At 39.0% G+C, this 23,085-nt stretch overlaps 1 protein-coding gene across 3 annotated transcripts in view; it reads left to right on the forward strand.

Annotated features, from left to right (window-relative positions):
* Positions 1–2,233: 2,233 nt before the first annotated feature.
* Positions 2,234–23,085, forward strand: part of HIPK3 (homeodomain interacting protein kinase 3) — a 93,558-nt gene continuing 72,706 nt past the window's right edge. The window contains exon 1 of one of the 3 annotated variants that reach the window (XM_023239680.2): positions 2,234–2,754. The gene's annotated coding sequence lies outside the window, so the exon portion shown is untranslated. Of the gene's footprint in view, positions 2,755–3,331; positions 3,537–7,427; positions 7,532–23,085 lie in introns of those variants that run through there. The other 2 variants (XM_019812241.3, XM_045039121.1) reach the window with 2 other exon arrangements.

Raw genomic sequence — 23,085 nt, forward strand, 5'->3', positions numbered from 1 at the left:
TTTTAAAGTATATTTATTTTGAGAGAGAGAGAGAGAGCACAAGCTAGGCAGGGGAAGAGAGAGAGAGAGAGAGAGTGAGAGAGACAATCCAAGAAGGCTCTGCATTGTCAGTGCAGAGCCCAACGTGGGGTGGGGCTCAAACCCACGAACTATGAGATCATGACCTGAACAAAGTCAGACCACTTACCACTGAACTACCCAGGTGCCCCAGTAGTCTTCATTTTTGAAAAGAACACTGGAAATTTTCCATTTTTTTCTTACAAACTTCATAAAGTGGCTAAGTCAGGGGCTTTGAAAAATTATCTAGATGGTGTTCAGAATGGATCGGAGAGGGAAGAGATTGCAAGTAAAGAGATTAAGTTAGGAGACAATAGGTATAAAGCGGAGGAGTACTTGAATGAACAGTGTTCATTGACTTATTTAGCAGCATTTACTAAAGACAACTATAGATCAGGCACTGTAAGTACTGGCAATGCAATTGTTAAAAAAGAAAAAATAGAATTCTCTCCTGGAACTTGCAGTGTGGTGAATACCAATGTCAGGGAGAGAAAGGGGGAAAAAAGCCCAAACAAAATCCTCCTTTTTTCTCCGCTTGTCCATAAATGTAGTAATGCCACAAGTAGGGAGAAGTGAAACCTCCTATTAGAAGTGATCCAGAAAAATGTTTTGCAAAAATTCTGGAAATTTGAAGTTCTAGTGGAATAGTTCCCTTCTTTCACTGAGATTTTTATTATTGTAACTTTCTCCTGCGAGCAGTGTTTTTATCCTTTTTTGGTTCTTTTAACTATTGCTTTTTTTTTTTTTAAAGTCAAAAGTAACTAAATACTAAGTAAAAAGGAATGGCTAATATGTTGCTATCTCTCTGAGAGACAGTCATTGTTTTGTTTTTCTGTTTTGGAAGCCTCACTGGTTATCCTCCCTAACTTGAAGAAAACAACCCTCATTTGAAAATAACTTCCAACTGCCTCAGGCATACTATCCTTTTCTCTTTTTAAAAGGAATCCTCAAAAATACTCCTCTCCCAGTTTGAAAAGCAGCAGGGGATAAATGTGTAGTATTAAATATGCAGCAATTTGCCACTCCCTTTGCCCTGTCCCAGTTACTGCAATAGAAAATGTCTGGGTAAAAATACACGCACGGTAGAGTCAAACCTCCTAGTGAGGGACTTACGAAAAGGAACAAAGGACACTTTCTTGGAGCAAGGTGTTCAGTTTCCAAAAAAAATCAAAAATTAAGAACAAAAGGAAAGAGGTATTAAGCAGAATTAACTCTGAATGATAGGTACTAGAAAGTCAGTTGTTCCTTCGCGAAAAGAAGGGGAGACACGGCGCGCAGACCGAGGCTCTGCTGTATAACCTTGGGCAGGTCTCTTCAGCTTCTTTGAAGCCCTGTCCTAGCTTAAGAGTTTGGACCAAGGATCTCTAAGTTTCTTTCATCTCTAAAATTCTTTAATTCTATGATTACGTTGCTTGAGATGGGCCATTCTGTTGATTTCCTAGTCTCCAGGAGGGAGGTAACTAGTCTCCGGGAGAGGAACTAACTTGATGGAGTTATCAACACAGAGGTGGGCATACTTCACAACGACAGCGGTTGGGGCCTTAGAGATGCTCTTGGAACATTTGCAGGAAGGCCTTTACTGCACTCCGACTTTACAATTCTCTTGACTCTTTGGGATGGGGGAGACGGAGGGACCTGTTTTAGATTGGGACTGTTCACTCGATCAAGCATTTCCCCTTTCCTTATTTTTGGAACCCTTAAGAACAAACAAACAAATAAACAAAAAACAAGCCACCAAGAGACAGATCCTAAAGCGGTGGAAGGGGAAACTGTGATTACGGCATCCCGAAAGGCCTGTAAAATCCTGCTTCCTCATTTTAATCCTTTCTTCGGGTGGGTGGGTGGGGGTTAGGATCTTTTTTTAACTGTGTATTTTTGTCGAAGCGGGCCTGGTGCGAGGCTCAGAACGGCAGAGGGGGCGCTGACGGATGCTGCGGCGGCGGCGGGCGGGCCGGCGGGAGGGAGCTCCGGGTCCGGTCCACGCCGGCCGCCAGGCGGGCTCGGAGCTACAAGGGCGCGGCTGCGGGCGGGCCCCGGGGAGGGGCTTCGCGGAGGCGCCGCGGCCGGAGGCTAGCGGGGCCGCCCGGGCTCGGCGCGCAGCGCGGCCCGGCGGGCGGTGGCGCTGCGGAGGCGGCGGCCGAGGCCGGCGGGCGCGGAGGAGGGGCCCGAGACTGGGGCGGCCAGCGGCAGCTGCCTCCGTGACGACTGTCGGCAGCGCGGCGGCCTGAGGAGACCGCGCCGCGGGCCCCGGCGTCGCCGCGTCTCCTGGCTGTCTCCTTCTCCTCCTCTCGCGGCAGGGGCGTCAGGAATGGGCCCCAGCCGCCGCGGGCCCCGCACCCCGCGCCGCCCGTAGGCCCCAGCAGTCGGAGGCCGGCCGGCCGGCCTCTCGCCACCCCTCGCCCCAGCCCTGCCGTCCCCACCCCAAATCCCCGGGAAGGAAGATGAGGGAGACGCGCCCGGCGCTCAGCAGTCAGAGCAGCAGTAGCAGCAGCAGCGGTCGGGGGAGGGTGTTTCGCCGTTTCCTCTCAGCCGCCAGGACAAGATGGCAGCGGCCGCGGAGAGGGGCTGAGCCCGGGCTGGGTGGTGCCGCCTGCTGAAGCGCCTGGCTCCCTGTCCCCGGCACGGCCCCGCACCCCACCCCGGACATGCTCAGGGCTGCGGCCGCCCGAAGAGGGGAGAGCGCAGGCCTCTAGGAAGGTAAGGGAATAGGGCGAGGGGCGCCCCCACCCCAGGGTGGGGGGAGTAGCTCCTCTCGCGGGGCCTCCGGGCCCCCGGCCGGACTCCGGCCGGGCCCTACACCGCTGGAGAGGCCCGCAGCCGTCGCGCGTCCTGCATCCCCGACCGCCTCCCCTGCGCTCCGGCGCTCTGCGTTCCCGCCCCGGCCCCCGCCGAGCGGCGAGTCCGCCTGGGGCTCGAGGCCGCCGGACGCGGGGGCCGCGCGTGCCTGGTGCGCGCGGTGGCGCAGCCTCCGGGAAGCCGCGCTGGGGCCGGGCTGGGCGGCCCCGGCCTTTCCTCTGCCAGGGTTGCGCAACCGCTCTTCCCAGCAACCGAAGTTTTGTTTAGTCCCACAGGGGGCCTCTTTCCCCACCGCAACCCTAGGCCGTAACTACGGAGACCTCTTGTCTTTCATTAAGGGGAACAAACACAAACACGCGCACGCACGCACGCAACTTGAGCGCCCCAGCCGATGGCTGCGTCCCTGGCTTTGTGGCCCAGTCACCAGCGTCGCCGAGCGGCCGGTTTAGAGGGTGTCAACTCAGGAGACGTGAGTGCGTGTGATTGTTGGGGAGGAGAAATGTGACCCGCCGCTCCGCGTCCCCTGCCGCGGCAGGAGGAAGGCGTGGCGGCCGCGCGACGGGGCTGTTGCCGGCTTCTCTCGTTACGGTGGCGGCCGCCCGCTTCCCTTCGCGAACTCGCGGAAAGACTTCGGATGGGAATGTCTGTTTTCCTGTCGGAAGAGAGACGGCTGTTTTAAAATGGTATGTGGCTCTCAGCTAAGCCTGTTGCCCAATCTTATCTCGGCTTGAGGAATTGCGCGAAAGGGTGTGTGCGTAAATTACCTTGGACCTGTTACAGAGTAGTCATGACACGTTCAGTCCTTGAACTGTGTTTTCACAACCTCTTGCTGCCCTGTTAGAATTGATTTTTCCACCTGTCAGGTCGCTGCTTCGAATTATAAGGAGCTTCTGTTAGCAACAGTGAAGTTTTTCAGGTTATCGGTCCAGTTTACAGGGAAAGCTCATGGTTGGTTCTGTTGTCGACTTTGTTAGATTGTCTCCCTGGTACTGGGGCCGGGAAAGTTAGCTGGTGCACCAGCCTGGGGTTGCTTGTGCTTCTGTGTACCTTCTAGTAGTCTGGAGATCGGTTGATTCTCCCCCGCCTCCCCCGTCCCTCCCGTTTTAGGTATTTGCTTGGAAGTACTTCTGTGGCGTGGAATTACTTAATGTTCACATCATTTCACTTTATTTCAAAGTTTTAATTTCTTGGTGCCTTAATTTTGAAGAGGTACCCCTTTTGATAAAATTTTTGATGAAAACTTTTGAGCTGGATCGGTGGGCTTTGTTACCCAGCTAAAACATTTTAATCCTACATTCTCATTTAATTTTTCAGAAGCTGGGCAGGCCTCACCATATGTTTGATAAGTCTAGATTCTGCTTATGTTTGCAAGTGCAGTGCTAATTTTATACAGTGAGCCATGATAAGGTTTTGATAGGTCATGATTAAACTTAGTATTTAAGTAAACAAAATAAGGCTGACCTTTAAAAAGTAGTTTTTATAGTTTTATTGGTTACATGCCACTGAACAGTAATTGAAGTGTAACCAACCAAATAAAGTACTTTTTAAAATAAGGTTTTCTTGGTATATTTATGGGCCCATTCATAAAGTGTAGACAACTCTTATTTACAAAATATAATGCTCAACCTGTTTGAGGTTTATTTTTTTTTTTTATTTTTGAAACGACTTGCTTTTAATTTGTGTTAAGGTGGAGGGGTGCTGAAATATTTTAGAATTTGGACATTTCATTGCGGGTCTTTTTTGTTTTGTTTTTTTTTTTGCACGTATCATAAAATTAAATAATTTAATTTGGACCTGAATTTTTTTTTTTCTACTTTAGGGAATATATTTTCTAAAAAAGACTTTTTTTTTTTTTTTTTTTTTTTTTTTTTTTGTGGAGAGCCTTAGATTAAAACTATGTTTTAAAAAGGTAGGATGAGCTTGAAATCTAGAACAGAACCAGTCATTAAATGTTTCAAATTTATATTTGGACATTGCTGACTACAGTAGCTAAACACATATTAGGCAAGCAGATCATAACATGGTGAGCCAGTCTTAGTTTATTGTCATAATACCTTTTCCATTGAACTAGTCATTATCTTGCTTATAAACCAGTCATTGGCTTCTGGGCATGGAGTTTTAGAGTCACATAAAAGTGGACAGTTTTTATGAGATAATTCTTCTTGTAAACATGCTTGAAAAGAAGCTTCAGATCATACTGTTTTAATTTTTTGGATGTCCTGTCATGGAGCACCATAAAATAAGGTGCAAATTACAGAAGTTGGGCTGCTGTAGCCAGTATGGCAGGGCACTTAAGTATTTGTTTATTGCAAAATTTTGAAAGCCTTTTTTTCCCCCCTTGCAACTTAAAATAGCAACAGCTGTCAAATGAGCTTTTTGATTGAGCTTTTGTTTTAAATATTTGATAAATGAACACTGAAGGTATGTATAGGTAGGGGAAAAATACAAATTTCAGAATGCTGAAAAACTGTTTCCTAAACCTGTTTCACATGCATTGAATGGAATACTGGGTTGCGTGTTATTTTCCATTTGAGTGTTAGAATGACTTATTTTGGTAACTTGAAGTTAGATTTCTATGTTCTCTGCGGCAGTTCGCCGAAGGTGGTCGTATGGTACGTTAGAATTGTGTCATTGGTAGTTAAAAGGCATGAATAATGTAGTTTCCATTGCATTCCATTTATGTTTGAGTTTAGAGATAAAGCTGTCTTGGCAATATTTGGATTTAAGTGTGTTCTAAGGAACTTTAAAGTTTTAGGTATTTAAAATATCCCTCCAGAGTTATTCTTGTCTCTCAACTATTAGAGGACACAGAGTAACTTGCTATATGATTATATTGTTGCTGCCAAAAGAAATGTTCATGTAAAAATTTCTGGGTTTGCTGCTGTCCTAATTTTCTAATGTCTGAAGTTGAGACTTAAAGTGTGGTATGTTTAACTTGGAAGTTATTTGTGAGACAAACTACTAGAATTTTGTTAACGTGGAGGAGTCTGTCAGTATGTTTTATTACTTTTTAAAGGTGTCCCTGACCCACACCCGGCTCAGACAACTTGCTGAAAACTTTGTTTAGGTAGTCCTTTCTATATTATACAAATGTAAGTCTAAAGGAATTATTTTAAATGTCGTTACTAGTTCTGGGTCCAGCTGCTTAAACAACTTGATTAGTATCTTCAAGCACTTAACAGAAGTTGAATAGTGATACATGTTTGGAGTGGAAGTTTTGAATCTGTGTCGATTTTCAGGGTAGCCAGAGGACTTATGTGGCTGACCTAAGGAAATACAGCCTACTTTTTTTGGTTGAATTAAGAGTGATTTGGGGAAGGAAAAAAAAAGTGATTTAGAGAGAATATTAGTATGCTGCTTCTGTAGCTTTGTCATAACTGTTTTTTTGGATCTTATCTTAATCACTGTTAGGACCAAGCTAGAATAGATATTTGGAAGGTATATGTTACAAATTTTACCTAAATGTTTGTTGTATTAGACCTTGACCTATTTGGCAGATCAGGCTGCTCTCCTCTGTTGATACTTGGGCCATATGTCATTACACAAAAGGCAACATATTGTCTGGATTCTGAGCACACATTGTTATGCTGGGGACCTGGAGGCTCTTAGGACTTGGGTTTGTGTGGAAATTAAAAAAAAAACAAAAACTGGTCGAGTATTGGAAATACTGTATTTTTAGGGTGGTATTTGTGGTTTGATGACAGTTAAGTCAGTAAACTGATTTATTTTATCTTTTGTATTTTGTATTGAATGCCAAGTTTGTACTTTAGAAAGCTTTTTCCAACAGAAAATCTTTGAACTGAAACAAGCCAAGGACACTATGTTTTACCTTCAGTGTATTTTGTTACTTTGACCCAAACAATATCTTCAGTTTTCTAAGACAGAATCTTTCCTTGCTGGGGAAGTGAATGGGAGGGAAGGTAGTGGGCAGGTAAGGTAGGGGAAGCTGGGCCCTAGTTGGAGGAAGAGGCTCATTTAATGAAATTTCGGAAACTTAGAAATCTGTTTTGACTTAAATGTTCAAGTTGCTAGAGATCAGAGTTCACTTAGTTATGAAATCAGTGAAATATGGGGTAGCTTGGGGGAAAGATTAGGAATATACGGTGGCACCTGTTAAAAGATCAGATTTATGAAATAATACCTGTTTATCATCCTTGACCGGTTTTTAAAACCCACTCCCTGCCCTTATCTTCCTTTCTTTTTGTCTTTTGTCTTTTCAATCCAAAGGACTTTGCTTAATGTAGAATTTAGGAAAGATAAACATTCTGTACAGTTACAAAAATTTTACATTATATGCCTAATTTGAAACCAGAAGTGTGAAGAGCATAGAACATATTAATTGCTATTAAAATGAGTTTGATTTATAGAACAACTTTTTTTTTTCTTTTTTTAGTTTTTAGAGATACTTGAAAATAAAACTAAGGTGCATATAATAAATGAATGGAGGTTTCTCAAGTTGAATTAAAACCCGACTTCTCTGCTGTCACTCAGTCCGTGTTTACTTTCTGAGATTAACATCTCTTCTTTTAAAGATTAGATTTCCAGATGTACTTTTCATTTTTTTTTTGTTGCAGTGTCTTTTTTTTCCCTTAAAAAGATCATACCTAAAAGAAACGGAGATTTAGAGAAGAATAATGAAGAGAAATACAGTAGTTTGTACCTTTGAGCTGTACTTTAGGTAAGGATTGAAATTGTGAAAGGCTAATTCTTGGTCACATTGTAAATAAAGGATTGTCAGAAGTAGTCATAATTTTTTTATTTTTTTTTATTTTATGTAATCGTTCATGCTGGAGCATCTTTTCTAATTTGAAAAATTGTTTAGATTTGATAGATTTTTGAAGTACTTAGATGAACAGAATGAGTCATTACCTCCACCTTTAGAATTGTGTAGTTTTTATAAATTACATTTGATTGCATATGGCTTACCAAGAATGTTGCCTTTAAAATTTGATAGAAACTATAAAACTTGGCTGCAAATGACTAGCCAGTTACTGTTTACCATGGTTTGACTTATGATTTCTTGACTTTACTATGGTGTAAACACATGTGTATACACATTTGTGTACTTGGAATTTTGAATTTTGATCTTTTTCCAAGCTAGCAACATGGGGTCTGATACTCTTCCTGTAATGCTGGGCAGAGGCAGTCGCAGCTCCCAGACAGCTGACGATCATGAGGGTCAACAGTGATATACTTAAAACCATTCTGTACCACGACAACTATTCTGTTTTTCACTTTCACTATTCAGTACATTACTTGAGATACTCACCACTTTATTATAAAATAGGCTTTGTGTTAGATGATTTTGCCCAAGTGTAGGCTAATGTGTTTGAGCATGTTTAAGGTGGATGAGGCTAAGCTATGATGTTTGGTAGGTTAGGTGTATTAAATGCATTTTCTACTTGGTATTTTCAGTTTATGATGGGTTTATCGGGATGTGATCCTGTTTTAAGTTGGAGATATGTATTCCATTTTAGAAATTGAAAAATAAAAGCATATGACTTACTAAAAATGTTTATGTTAATGTCAGTTCTTTAGCTTCCCTCTACTTTGTTGTGTATTATTCATGAATTAAATACAGTATCTTAGCATTTTTTAAAAATATGAAATAGTAAGCTTTGAAACATTTGCAGAAAAAACTTGGTTAGAAAATGTTTCATACCCTGTGAAGTGGTTATTTAAAGGGCTTAAAGATATCATTTGCGGATATTTTGACTGAGTGCTATCTGTTTAATAATACAACAAGAGCCTTGTAGGTTTGGTAAACTATACGACTTTAGATATATAATGTACAGTTTTAAATAGTTAATAAGTTAGATAGAGTGATAACATATTGAAAATTGAACCTGACTTTCTAGAGACATTTCTTCTAAGGTATGATTTAAATTAATACTTTGGAGGGCTTTAAATATGTAATGTGATAACTTATATTAAGATTAAATAGCATAAAGTGTCAAAATCATAATGAAAACTGCTGGTTATGTGCTATATAGTTTATAGCTATGATGTTACATTTCACTACCTTCTCAAATCCATGTTTTGGACCAATTCGTAATCAGTTTCAGTGGAGGCAATACAAGTATCTCTGCAGTATATTAATTGTAGTTTTGTGTTTTTAGTTAGATAAGAATAGTATTGGGTTCAAAAATATTAGGTTTTTAATCTGGTTACTATGCTTAAAATATTTTTTTGTAGCTGGACCACAGATACCACAAATAAATGAAATTTTATTGTGTCAGGTAAAACAATGATAAAATATGTGAGTGAAAACTGTTTTATCTGGTATATATTTGGGTGTCCACTAAGTGCAGGATACTGTGCTATGAATGAAGAGAGGAAGACATGGTTCCTGCTTTGAGCAAATAGTAGGTGAAATTACCCTACTACTGTACATGTTCTTTTATATTTGTGCGTATGTATGTGAGCTGGAGAACACTGCCTGAGAAAAGTGATACACGTATAGCATGTTCAAGTTTTTTTTTTTTTTTTTTAAGACTGTTTATTTAAGGGGCGCCTGGGTGGCGCAGTCGGTTAAGCGTCCGACTTCAGGTCACGATTTCACGGTCGGTGAGTTCGAGCCCCGCGTCGGGCTCTGGGCTGATGGCTCAGAGCCTGGAGCCTGTTTCCGATTCTGTGTCTCCCTCTCTCTCTGCCCCTCCCCCGTTCATGCTCTGTCTCTCTCTGTCCCAAAAATAAATAAACGTTGAAAAAAAAAAAAAAGACTGTTTAATAAATAAATGATATTTAAAATTATTAGGAATGGTTTAGCTTCTGAAAGTTGTATATTAATACTTGCCATCCTTGTGGTGTTGAAAGCGGAAAAAGTCACTTGAACATATGAAAAAGATTCTATGAATTTAATTTTTGTTACAAGCTTTTCTGTCAAGTCTAACAAGTTTAGTAGTCTCACGGTTTTATAGAAATAGGTTGTATGTTAATTTAAATCAAGTGGAAATTCATATTTCTTAGATATGGTTAATCCAGTTCTCTTATTCTCATGGTTTTTCCTTTTGGACATGCACAGTTCTTGCATTGCTTGAGAAAATTCTAATAGGTTTGCTTTGCTAACTGTATTATTACCTTCTAAATTTGGAATGCAGAGCTCTCCAAACCTCATTCCTATGCCAATTGGAAAGAAAATAGAAGGTGAAAACCAGGGTATAGATAGAATTCCATTTTAAGGTACTTTTAAGAATATTGAAATTGCTAGTTGTAACTTATTTGAAGTCTCTATGCAGAAGGGCTATTGCTTGTTCTTAATTTATGTAAATCAAAAGTATATATAACTTGGGGTCCTTGAAGCCAAGTCATGCAAAAAGGACAAGTATTTTATTACATTGCCCCATTATAATTGTGTATGATATAGTCTTAATGAAATTTGACAATTTTGTGCGATCTTGATATTTTATACCTGTGAATTTAAAATTGAACTCTGTGTGGAAACTCACTTAGGTTGTTAGGGACTATAACATAATTGGTTTGCCAATACTTTTGAGTAGAAAACACTTGGAATGTTTGCCTTCTGAGTTGCCCTAAGCCCAGTGTGGCATTTCTGAAAGTATATCCAGTTGCTACTCTGTTACTTGTGAAATCTCTCTTAAGTATCTCACATCTGAGGGTATATCTAGCTTGAAATTGTTTCTCATAATCTGACTGGAAGAAAATGCCTCAATTTATAACTTAGGAGGTAACCTAATACATTGCATTTTGGGAAATTTTTACATTTCGAAATATGAAATAGTATCTGAACTGTTTCTTCAGGTCAGAGACCATGTCTTAAAAGTTTTTATATCCCTTAAACTGCATAATAGACATTGGGGAATCAAACATATAATTATTATAAAAGTCATCAAATACAGGCATGTGCTGCTTTACCTATGTCCTTTAATCAAGGTAGCATCTTTACTGAACAGCTTTACAGGTACCTGCCCACACACTTTGCTTCTCAAAACCCTACTCTACCCCTCACTTCTTTTTTTTTTTTTTTTTTAATTTTAAAAAATATTTATTTTTGAGACACACACACACACAGTGAGCAGGGGAGGGGCAGAGAGAGAGGGAGACACAGAATCTGAAGCAGGCTCCAGGCTCCGAGCTGTCGGCACAGAGCCTGACATGGGGCTCCAACCCACAAACCTCCAAATCATGACCTGAGCTGAAGTTGGATGCTTAACTAACTGAGCCACCCAAGTGCCCCAACCCCTCACTTCTTTAATTCTAGCAGATGAGTCTGTTTCCTGCATAGAGGTCAATAGGTATGAACTTCCTCCAGATTTCCAACCCTCTACCTCTGGATGTAACTTCTACTAGTACACCCTGTATATTTTCACCACTCTCTGAAGGACTGAAACAAGATTCCTCCAAGATTCCTGCCTGTTGTCTATTGTGGATTTCATCTGGAAATGTTTTTTTTCAGCATCTTGAGCCTGTCCAATAACTTCAAGCCTCCCCTTCCCCCCTTTCTTGGGCCTTTTTTCTTCAGCCTTTAAAAATGTTCAGATATCTGAGATCTTTTTTTTTTTTTTAATGTTTATTTATTTATTTTGGGGAGGGGGGCAGAGAAAGAGGGAGAGAGAGAATCCCAAGCAGCCTCTGAGCTGTCAATGCAGAGCCCGACGTGAGGGCTTGATTTCGTGAACTGGGAGATCAAGACCTGAGCTGACATTAAGAGTTGGATGCTCAGCCGACTGGCACACCCAGGCATCTCTCAGATACCTGAGATCTAAAGCAGCCATCTTTTATTTTGCACTTTTTTTTTTTTTAAGTTTACTTTTATTTATTTTGAAAGAAAGAATGGGTGGGGGAGTGGCATAGAGAGAGGGAGGACAGAGGATCAGAAGCGGTTTCTGCACTGACAGCAGATAGCCCGATGAGGGGCTCAAACTCATGAACTGCAAGATCATGACTTGACCCCAAGTCAGACACTTAACCCACTGAGCCACCCAGGTGCCCCATAAAGCAGCCATCTTTCAATTGTGCCTCCTCAGATGTGGACCTGGCTTCCTTTTTATTTCTTCAAAACTTCTTAAATGTGTACTTTACCCTCTGTTTGCTTTTGTATTCACTTCTTAGCCCTGGGCAGTATAGTTCTGTCCATGCCACTCTAGTGAAATTACTTCTGCTAAGCTCTCCACTCGTTTCTTTTATTCACAATCTATGTATTCCTCCAGGTGATTGCATCCATAGTATGCCCTACTTAATTCTGAGCTTTCAGCTCATCTTTAGAACTAGTGAGGTCCATATTTCCCCCCACAGCTAGCTCAGATTGAATTATCTTATTTCAAAATTTGTTTCTTTTTCTGTATTTCCTCTTTGTTATCTTCACTCATTTCTATTGCAGTTTATGTTGAAACTTTAAATCTTAAAATATTTATTTCTGGTGGATACATTAAAAAAACCCAACAAAATCTGCACATTGTAAAACAAAATTTAGTAGTAGTTATCAAGTTTCCTTTTTGGAAATCCATGCTAAGAAAATTGGGAATGCAAAAAAACTATATGAAAATATTCATCACAACTTTATATAATATAGTGAACAAATTGGGAGGAAAAGCAGTTCAACAAATTACAGTATGCACACATGGTGCATACTATATTATTTGAATATTATGCTGCTATTCAAAATATCCTAGATAGAACAAATTGGCATACCAAGTTATACATGTACCATGATTGGAAACATATGATAAAACATACCCTGGAATGACTAGAAGGAAATAGGTTCGTTTTACTGAATATTTTGTCATTTGTAGTAACTGAATAATTTAAAAATGATTTTTATACAGAAATTTCACCTCTTCCTGGAGTGAACAGTGTGTATGCTTTCATGAGTTTAAGGCAAAATATGTTAAATTTCATGTATTAGTCTTGTCTACCCATATTCTAGCAGTCTTATTCCAGGTAATGGTAATGGTGTAGTGATCATTTTTACCCTTTCAATTTGCAGGGTCTCTATGAACAAATAACATTTTTTAGATGTTTTTTTGTTTACTTTGAGAGAGAGAGCGCTTGCACAGGTGTGTGCATACATGGGCTGGGGAGGGGCAGAGAGATAGGGAGAGAGAGAACCCCAAGCAAGCTCAGCGCTATCAGCACAGAAAGGCAGAGCCTGACATGGGGCTCCATTTCATGGCTGTGAGATCATGACCTGAGCCAAATCAAGAGTCGGTCGCTTAACCGACTGAGCCACTCTTGGCACCCCTTAAGTTTTAACATTGTTATAAAATAACTGTTTTGGCAGATTCATCATGTATAGTTGATATGTGATCATTACTTTTATGTTTGAGATTCTATCTAACTTCTTATGCAAAAGCCTAAAAAATGATACAAAGTCACTTTTGGTCAGTAAGAGATTTATAGTTATTATCTAAAAATAAATTTCTCATCGTAAACTGTTAACTGTTTTGTGGCCATTTTCAGTCATGATTTAACATACTTTTTCTTTATTTTATCCCATGATATCAATAGTTGGCCTTAATTTTGAACTTAAAATGTGTTAGCTGTCACTTACTTAGGCATCTTCAAATGGAATTAAAGTTTTGTAATCACCTTTTTTATCTTTCTAATATGTTGATGGCATTTAAAAAGTTTCTTAAGCTAGATCTGAATATATTTTTCTTACATTTGTAATTCTGATACATAAACTTTATAGTATCATGTATGGTAGTGTGGCTTTTTACACTAATGTGAAAAATTTTTTTTTCAGTGTTTATGTGGGGCTTGTAGTAGACAAATATTTTTGTCACCCTTGTTAATTCCATATAAATCTACAGTTTTAGTGCAAGGCTTATTACAAGCAACCTGATAATGTGTCATTTTATTTATTTTTAGTTTATTTTTAACTTTTTAAATGTTTTTATTTATTTTTGAGAGAGAGAAAGAGACAGAGTAAGTGTGGGGGAGGGGCAGAGCGAGAGGGAGACACAGAATCTGAAGCAGGCTCCAGGCTCTGAGCTGTCAGCACAGAGCCCGACGTAGGGCTCGAACCCATGAACTGTGAGATCATGACCTGAGCTGAAGTCGGATGCTTAACCGAGCCACCCAGGTGCCCCTATTTTTTATTTTTTTTTTGATTGCACACGTGTTCGAGCAGAGAGTGGGGAGGAAGAGAGAGAGGGGAGAGAGGATCCCAAGCAGGCTCTGTAGTATCAGCAGAGTCTGATGTGGGGCTTGAAATTGTGAACTATGAGATCATGACCTTAGCTGGAGTTGGATACTTACCCAACTGAGCTCCCTAGCCCGTACCCCCCACCCCCTGCCAATTTTATTTTTAGGAGTCTCTGTGCTCAATATAGGGCTCGAACTCACGACCCTGAGATCAGGAGTCACATGCTTTACCAACTGAGCCAGCCACGTGCCCCAGCAGTGTGTGTGTCATTTAAAAAAGTTAATGATTAGAGTTAGAACCAAACATAAGCGGTTCTAAAAGATTTCTAAGAATTCAGTGTCCTTTCTTTGAGAGTACTCTTTTGAGCAGCAGGTTGTTTTCTTTCCTCCTTAGGTCTTTATGAATTTACATTGTTCTTTAGTTTCTTTCTGAGGTTCTTGGGGAGACTTGTTATAAATCTCTGCCTTGTCCCCTTCCTCACATTTGTCATGAGAATGAAGAGGTATTTATTTTTCTTAACATATTTTCATTTCTGTTCCTTCTATTGTTTCTGATGCGATACCATAGTTTCCTGAAGCACAGGATTTCCTGAAGCCATTGTGAGACACCCCAGTTCACGAGATATATATGACAGTTAAAATTTGAAACTTAAAAAATAGTGTTTCCATATTAGAAAGGTTTTGAAGGTACTTCACAAAATTTCTAAAAAAGGACATATAAAGTGGCATATCGGGCCACTAAAATATGAGTATGGAGAGAACATAATTGTAGGGAAAAAACCTAACAACTTTGAATTTAGGAGTGTAGGTCACCTTAGGGCCATGTAGGATCTTAAAGGAATATGGAAAGAACAAGTAGTTGACTTTTTTGTTCCAGTTTATTGTTTCAAGCCCTAAAACGTTCATAAATATTTTTCAAAACTGAAAGTACTATAATCAAGCTTATGCTGCTGTAAATATTTGTCTTTTCAGCTTTTACAAATACAAAACTGTTATTTGTGTGGGTGGCGGGGGGAGCAGCTACAATTCTCACTTCACGGGTGTTTAGATTTTAATTCTTGTGATATATGTTACTCTGGAGTGATAGTTCTCTTTCAGTTATGAGTACAAAATGAAAATGTCAAAGTTGTTTATTTAGGATAGCCTGTAATTTTGAGAAGTTTTGTAGAACAGGTCCTCTGATTCTATAAATGTTCATTTAGAACTTTGAATCATCATTTCTTACAAAAATTTTATCACCTGAATTTTTCCTTTATAATGCTTTGTCAGCAATGGACATTTGATCAAATTATTAATCTAGGATTCAGCTTCCTCTGTTGATTTGAGTTGTTTTAGAGATACATTAGGTTAGGAGGTATTCTGGTAAGGATCATTGGACTTTTGGTTTTTTTGGTCTTTAATATTTCATACTCCTCTTTGCCTAAAAGTTAGTTACATAGATTTTTTTCTTTTTTATACAAAACATAAAATTTTGTGGTAGGTATTTTGGACAGATTTCCTATAAAATAGGAAATTTCCTATAAAGGGGGCACTTGGGTGGTTCAGTCAGTTAAGCATCTGACTTCAGCTCAGGTCTCATGGTCTCATGGTTCATGGGTTCAAGCCCTGTGTCGGGTGCTGTGCTGACAGCCGGGAGCCTTGAGCCTGCTTCAGATTCTGTGTCTCCCTCTTTGTCTGTCCCTCCCCCGCTCGTGTTCTATCTCTCTCTTTCTCAAAATGAATAAACATTAAAAAAAAATAATTCATTTGGCTTTCTATTGAGGGAGTTGTTCATAACCCAAAGTTATAGAGCTGTTTACTTTTTCTAGCAATCCATCATGCAGGTATTGATACATATTGAGTGACCAATTTGAATAAAAGTTTTCAGGGTGCCTGGGTGGCTCAGTTGATTGAGTGTCAGCCTTTGGCTCAGGTCAGGGTCTCCCAGTTTGTGGGTTTGAGCCCTACATCAGGGTGTGTGCTGACAGTGCAGAGCCTGCTTTGGATTCTCTCCCTCTCTTTCTGCCCCTCCTCTGTTCACACCCTCTCAGTTAAAGAAAAAAAAAAAAAGAAAGAAATATTAAAATAAAAATTTTCTTTGTACTAAAGTTTTATAAACTAGATTTGCATTGTTTTAAAGTTTTCTTCAAGGAAGGGAGTGCTTCAGGTGAACTTTTTATCTTTGGTCAATTTTTTTTTTTTTTGAAAAAATTTTTAAATGTTTATTATTGAGAGATAGAGACAGAGCATGAGCATGGGAGGCACAGAGAGAGAGGAGGAGACACAGAATCCGAAGCAGGATCCAGGCTCTGAGCTGTCAGCACAGAGCCCAACACGGGGCTTGAACTCACAAACCGTGAGATCATGACCTGAGCCAAAGTCCGATGCTTAACCGACTGAGCCACACAGGCACCCCAGTTTGGTCCATTTTTCTATCAGTATTTCATTTCTGTGTTTTTATGTTTTATTTAACTTAAAAAGTTTTTTTTTAAAGTAAGTTTTATACCTAACGTGGGGCTTGAACTCAAGACCGCGAGATCAAGAGTCCCGTGCTCTGCTGACTGAACCAGCCAGCACCCCCAGGGTTGATTTTAGATAGCTTAAAAAAATCTAGAGAATTATATGCTTTAGTAAGCATAGTCCTTAAGTATTCTTTTAATTAACTCTTTTTCAGCTTTTCTAAAGTAAAGGTTGGGGGGGGGGACGTGTATTGCAGGGTGATTTCTAGCAGCTTTGAAATGTCCAACAGGTCATTTTCTGTTCCAAAAGTTGGAATGTTTTGCTAAGTCAGATGAAGCTTGTTATTTAACATGCTGATTTGTGTTATAGTCAACACATTCTCTAGATGCTTTGTTCACAATACTGCTGGAAAATACCCAAGACTTTAGTGTTTTCAGATAAATGTTTTGTAGGCACCTCAGATGGCAAGTTTATTTTATGAAGCTTTACATTAGGGGAAGTTCATTTATGTGAACATGTTTCTTATGTGAAATGTTTAGCGTAATTTCCTGGGCAGAATACTGGTAAAATAACCTGTTAATGATACAGGTATTTAAAATACTGATATTTAAATGACCAATGAAGAGAGTTAAACTCATTTACTATTCACATTGAACACTTAATTTCTGGTGTATTTATCTATTGTTTTCTAATTGGACATGTTATTTTGTCTTTTATAAATACACTCTTTAAATAGTAATTGAGAAATGAAACCGTGTGACTAGAAACTACTTTTTATTGTCTGAATATTGCTAGTTAATGTGGTTCTATTTTCTAATTCCTATTGTAGAGCCTTGTATAGACTAGGACTAGGATTCTCTGTCTTTTCAAGAATAAGAAGCCCTTTTTGTCAAATTAATTGGAGCACATAGTGAAATTCTACTTTTAGTCTCCATTGAAGAAATTACATAATGACCAAGAGCTCCAGAAACTACTGTGAATTAAGTAATACTTTTAAATGAAAAGATTTCTTCTCATTGCTTATGAATACTTTTTTTTTTTTTTTTTTAAATGTTGGCAGATGATCCCAGGGACTCATTGTGTATCTGATGATTCTAGATTTTAGGTGATCTGGGTCATGTCTAAAATACTCAAAAGTACATTCCCAAATGAGTAACCCTTGAAGAGCAGCCTTGTGCAAGAAAAACATTTATTTTATGCCTGTCATTCATATTCTTTTTTTTCTGTTTAACTTACCACTTAACAAAAATTCAGACCTACAAAAAAATTACAATAGTACAAAGAATTCTTATGTATCTTTCACCTAGATTCTTCAGATATTAATATTTTATTCCATTTGTATTTACCTTTTTTCTCTCTATATGTATCTGTATTTTTTCCTGAACTTTGTGAGTTGTAGTCATGATATCTCGTTACCCCTAATATATGTATATTTTTCGCCCCTAATGTTTTTCCTAAAAGCAAAGACTATTCATTTTTTTTTTTTTTAATGTTTATTTATTTTTTCAGAGAGTAGGGGAGGGACAAAGAGAGAGGGGGACATAGAATCCAAAGCTGGCTCCAGGTTCTGAGCTGTCAGCACAGAACCGGAAGCGGGGCTCAAACTCACAAGCTGTGAGATCATGACCTAAGCCAAAGTCAGATACTCAACCAACTGAGCCACCCAGGTGCCCCGACTATTCAGTTTTTATGTCTCTGAAAAGTTTCTTAGTCTTCATGTTATTTTCCGACATCGACATTTTTGTAGAATGCTGCCAGTTATTTTGAAGAATGGCCCTGTTTGGATTTGTTTTCTTGTGCTTAGAAATATCATAGTAAAATGTATTCCTCTTAGAACATTCATATCAGGAGGCACATGATAGGTGCCATTACTACAGATTTTAACATTGATCACTTAATTAAGGTGGCACCTACTGATTTCTTTCCTTTGATTATTAGTATGCCATGGAAGCTGGCAGAAGATAGACTGTTTGGTCAGAGATAAAGGACCTTCTTACTCATAGCAGTAGCAATAGTCACTGTGTCAGTATTTGCCCTGCTTCCTCAACTGAATTCCCTACAGGGTGATGTGAACAGGGTGATGTGAACAGGGTTTTGTGCAACTGCACAAAAGCAGTTGCATTACAGGAGAGGAACTCTAGGCTTAGGAAACTTGAATCTTTCATAAGGGGCAGGAAGCCTGCCTGACATTTGACCAAGAGGGTGTCATTATCTTTATTATACTGAACATTAAGCAACCTGCCCTTTGCCCTGGAGGAAGACACTATACTATCTCTACCTTCCAGGGATGTTCAGGGATATAGAAATATCCTTTGAAAAGATACTCTGGAACATAGGCAGTGATGTTGCTTGCAAGACCAGGAGAAACATGAGAGACCACAGTGAATTGTCTCCCAACAGTAATATTCTGTTATCTTTAAAGCCTTCTCCCACTAGTTTTTGCGTCTGTTGCATCTGTTGTTTCAATCAGTAATTATGATTGTTGCCAAATGGTGAATTTTATGAATTACTTTCCTTTCTTTCCTGACTTATTCCCGGGTTCTTCACTCCTGCCTCCTGGGGTGGGAACTTCCTAAGTAAACTACCTACTTGCAGGCCTTTCTTTAAGAATATACATTTAGGGGAATTGGGCTACATCACAAGGCACCCCAAAATCATCATGTCTAAAATCCAACTTTTTCTCTCAATTTTCTTTCTTTTTTTTTTTTTTAATATTTTCTGTTATCACTTGGCTATCTTTTTTTAAAATAAGGTTGTTTTATTTATTTGAGGGAGACAGAGACAGTGTGAGTGGGGGAGGGGCAGAGAGAGGGAGAGAGAAAATCCCAAGCAGGCTCTGTGTTGCTGGTGGAGGCTGATGTGGGTCTCGAACTCATGAAACCATGAGATCATGACCTGAGCCCAAATCAAGAGTGGGATGCTTAACCGACTGAGCCAACCAGGCACCCCGGCTATCAGTTTTTCAAGCCAGAAACATGGTTGTGTTTCTCCCCACTCCTCACTGAGCTTTGTGGTTCTTCCTCCTGGCTACCTACTGGTAATCCATACTCTGTTTCATTCCTTGGTACTGTCTTTGCTGGGACTCTGATCAGCTGTTATCTGGACTATTAAGTAGTCTTTCAACTGTTGTTTCCGTTGTTTGTTTCTGTCCACTTCATCCTTTAGAACTTTGCCTGAGTGATCTTTCTAAAATACAAATATGATTATGTCAGTTTTCTATTTAAAACCCTTGAGAGGCATCCCATTCCCTATAGCTCCTTAACAAGGAACACAAGGTTCTTCATGATCGGTGCTCTTTTTTTTTTTTTACAGTTGTCTTTCTTCTCAAGGGTCATTGTTTTCTCCAGCAGCCTACTCCCCTGGCAAGTTATGTTCTGGTGTGGAGGTTAGTGAACTTTTTTTTATAGGGCTAGATGGCAAATAGTTTAGTTTTGCAAGCCGTGTACAGTCTCTGTTACAAATTTTTTTTTTTTTTTCAAACAACCTTTAAAAAGTAAAAACCATTCTTACTACGTGGACCATCCAAAACAGGCTGGGTTGGATTTGGTCAACCATAATTTGTGGTCCTTTTCTCTAGCCAAGCAAAGCTAATATGTCATATTTTCATTAGTCTCTGACTTGGTATATGCTATTGATTTCTATCTCATGGAATATTCTTTTCTACATAGGAGACTTCTTCCCATGATACTTCAAATTTTAGCTAATGCGGGAGTGGGGGGCGCCTGGGTGGCTCAGTTGATTAAGCATCCAACTCTTGATTTCTGCTCAGGTCATGAGATCACGGTTTGTGAGATCTGAGATTGAGCCCTGTGTCTGGCTCAGTGCTCACAGCCAGGAGCCTGCTTGGGATTCTTTCCCCCCAGCCCCCCACCTCTGTTCCTCCCCTGTTCTTGCTCTCACAATGTGTTTTCTCTTTCTCTCAAAATAAATAAATAAACTTAAAAAAATTAGTTCATAGGTTAATTTAGTGAATCCTTTTGTGCTCTTTCAGGGCATTCTTCAATCATTTCTATCTTCTTTGCTACCTGCATATCTTGTACATCTTAGGTCACTGCCCTTGTTAGTGACGTAGTTATGTGGATACATGTGTTTCCCTTTTGCTAGAAGAAGCTCATCAATGAGAAAACATATTTCATTGCTATGTCTTTCTGCTCCTAAATGGCTTTACTTGATTTGAATTGAAAGAAAAATTGAAAAAAAAAAAAAAAAGACTGAAATAGGATATGGCTATTGAATATGCTAATACAATATATCTAAAATGGTTATTTATATTTTTTCTTTAAAAAATACATTCAGTTGAAGAGATTGTTCTATTCTCTGGTAGATTTTTTTCCCTCTTCATTTAAACGTTAATGTAAATTTAGGCTGTGAAAGTATAGGGAGTGATATAGTCAACTCTATACAGTTGCCATCCTGGGTGCAAAATAAAAGTCACATAGTTGAAGTCTGTCGTTTTTCCTTTCTTCCTGGCACGTTTATCATTTCCGTGGGTGTTTTTATACTTTGACCACATAATTAATATATCTACAGATTTATTTATTTTTGAGAGAGAGTGCCAGCGGGGAGGGGGCAGAGAGAGAGAGGGAGACAAAAGATCTGAAGCAGGCTCTGTGGTGATAGCAGCGAGCTTGATGCAGGGCTTGAACTCATGAGCCGTGAGATCATGACCTGAGCCGAAATCAGACACTCAACCGACTAAGCCACCCAAGTGTCCCACGAAATTAATATATCTAAATACAGTATAGATTTGTCTGTTATTAGTTTTTTCACATATGATAGTGTACTTCTGCAACTTGTTTTTTGTTGAGATTTATCCATGTTCATATATGTATTTTCAGTGAATTCATTTTGCTGCACATCATTAATTCTAACATACACGATTTCTCCCATATTTTAACATCTTCGAAATTGTGATACATCTTAAAATCAGTGATGTCACATCCTTATAAATTGTTGTTTTCTCTTTATTTGTGGTATATAAATATATGATTATTGTGGTATAGGCCACCATTGTATTGTGTGCATTTTATGAAAAAGCCACACTTTATTCTTTTCTGACAATCGGGTTTTTTCAAAATTTTGCTATAAATATACAGAACAGCAGTGAACATTGATTTACCTGTGGGTTTTAAAAATTTTTTTAAATTTTAAATTTTTAATTTTTTTGTACCTATGTGAATTTCTGTAGGCAGGATTTACGTATACCTGGAAGAATTGCTAGATTATGGACTGTGTCCATTTTCAGCTTTGCTCCCTAAAGTGATTGTACTTCTTTACCTTCTGTGGACCTACAACTTTTTAACATTGGGTATTGTCCTACTTTTTGTCAGTCTGATGGGTATAAAATGGCATCTTACTGTAGTTTTATTTTATTTTATATTTTTTTTAATTTTTTTTTTTTAACGTTTATTTATTTTTGAGACAGAGAGAGACAGAGCATGAATGGGGGAGGGTCAGAGAGAGGGAGACACAGAATCCGAAACAGGCTCCAGGCTCTGAGCTGTCAGCACAGAGCCCGACGCAGGGCTCGAACTCACGGACCGCGAGATCGTGACCTGAGCCGAAGTCGGCCACTTAACCGACTGAGCCACCCAGGCGCCCCTCTTACTGTAGTTTTAATGAGTGTTTTCCTTATTACTAATGGGGCTGACAATTTTTTTTAATAAGTCATTTGTCATGCATTTCCTTACCTGTGAATTGCTTGTATATATTTTTTTATCCACTTTTCTACTGAATTTTGCCAAACACAATATGATTTCTTCAGATCTTTTGTTAGTTGCATGTGTTGCCAGTATCTTCATTTCTATGGCTTATCTTTGTGTTATCATTGAATAAATACATACAAATTTTAAATTTTAGTAAAGTCAGCTTTTCCCATCTTTTCCTCGTTGTGCCTTTTCTTTGTTTTAAAAAAAAATCTTTTCAGAGGTTTGTGATTTGTTAAAAACATAACATTAATTTTAAACTGAAAGGTATAAAAATACAAACCTCTAGGCTGACCCTGGTGTATTTTGTGTTGTAAGACATTTATAGATGCAGAGGTTTGTTTTTTTTTTCTTCCCCCTTTAATGTTCTTTAGAATTGAAAGGTAGAAATATCTATAGTTGGTGAAGGTTTTCCCCCTCTTTACATTTATCCTCTTGAAAATTCTAGCACTTCAGTTGGAGAATAGTTAGAGCATGTGGGTGTGAAACTGTTTAAATGTAATGAGGGACAAACACAGCAATGTAAAATTCTCATAGTAAGTTCACAGGGGTCATTATATGTGAAAAACTTGGAAAATAACTAACTGGAGGTTTTTTTTTTTTTAAATAATAAAGCAGTGAAGATCCTCTTTGTTTTTGGATGGGGTAGGGTGAGGTAGGTAGCCATTCCAAAATGAAGCATATGGGTTACCTATTCAGTCCATACAAAATATAAGAGTTTATAAACTCTTTTACCTTTGAAGTTTGTACATATTAAAGAAAAAAAAGGCCGGAGTGTGGGGTGCCTGGCTTGCTCAGTCAGTGGAGTATGTGGCTCTTGATCTTGGGTTTGTGAGTTCAAGCCCTACTTTGGGTGTAGAGACATTACTTAAAAAAATCTTTAAAAAAGGCAAGAGTGATTAAATTCAGGTAAATTAACTTAATTTTTTAAAAAATAGCACCCAAAATTTGAACTTACAAGTGCAAATAATTTATAAAAGAG

This window comes from Felis catus, chromosome D1, assembly GCF_018350175.1.
Source record: "Felis catus isolate Fca126 chromosome D1, F.catus_Fca126_mat1.0, whole genome shotgun sequence".
Lineage (NCBI taxonomy): Eukaryota > Metazoa > Chordata > Mammalia > Carnivora > Felidae > Felis > Felis catus.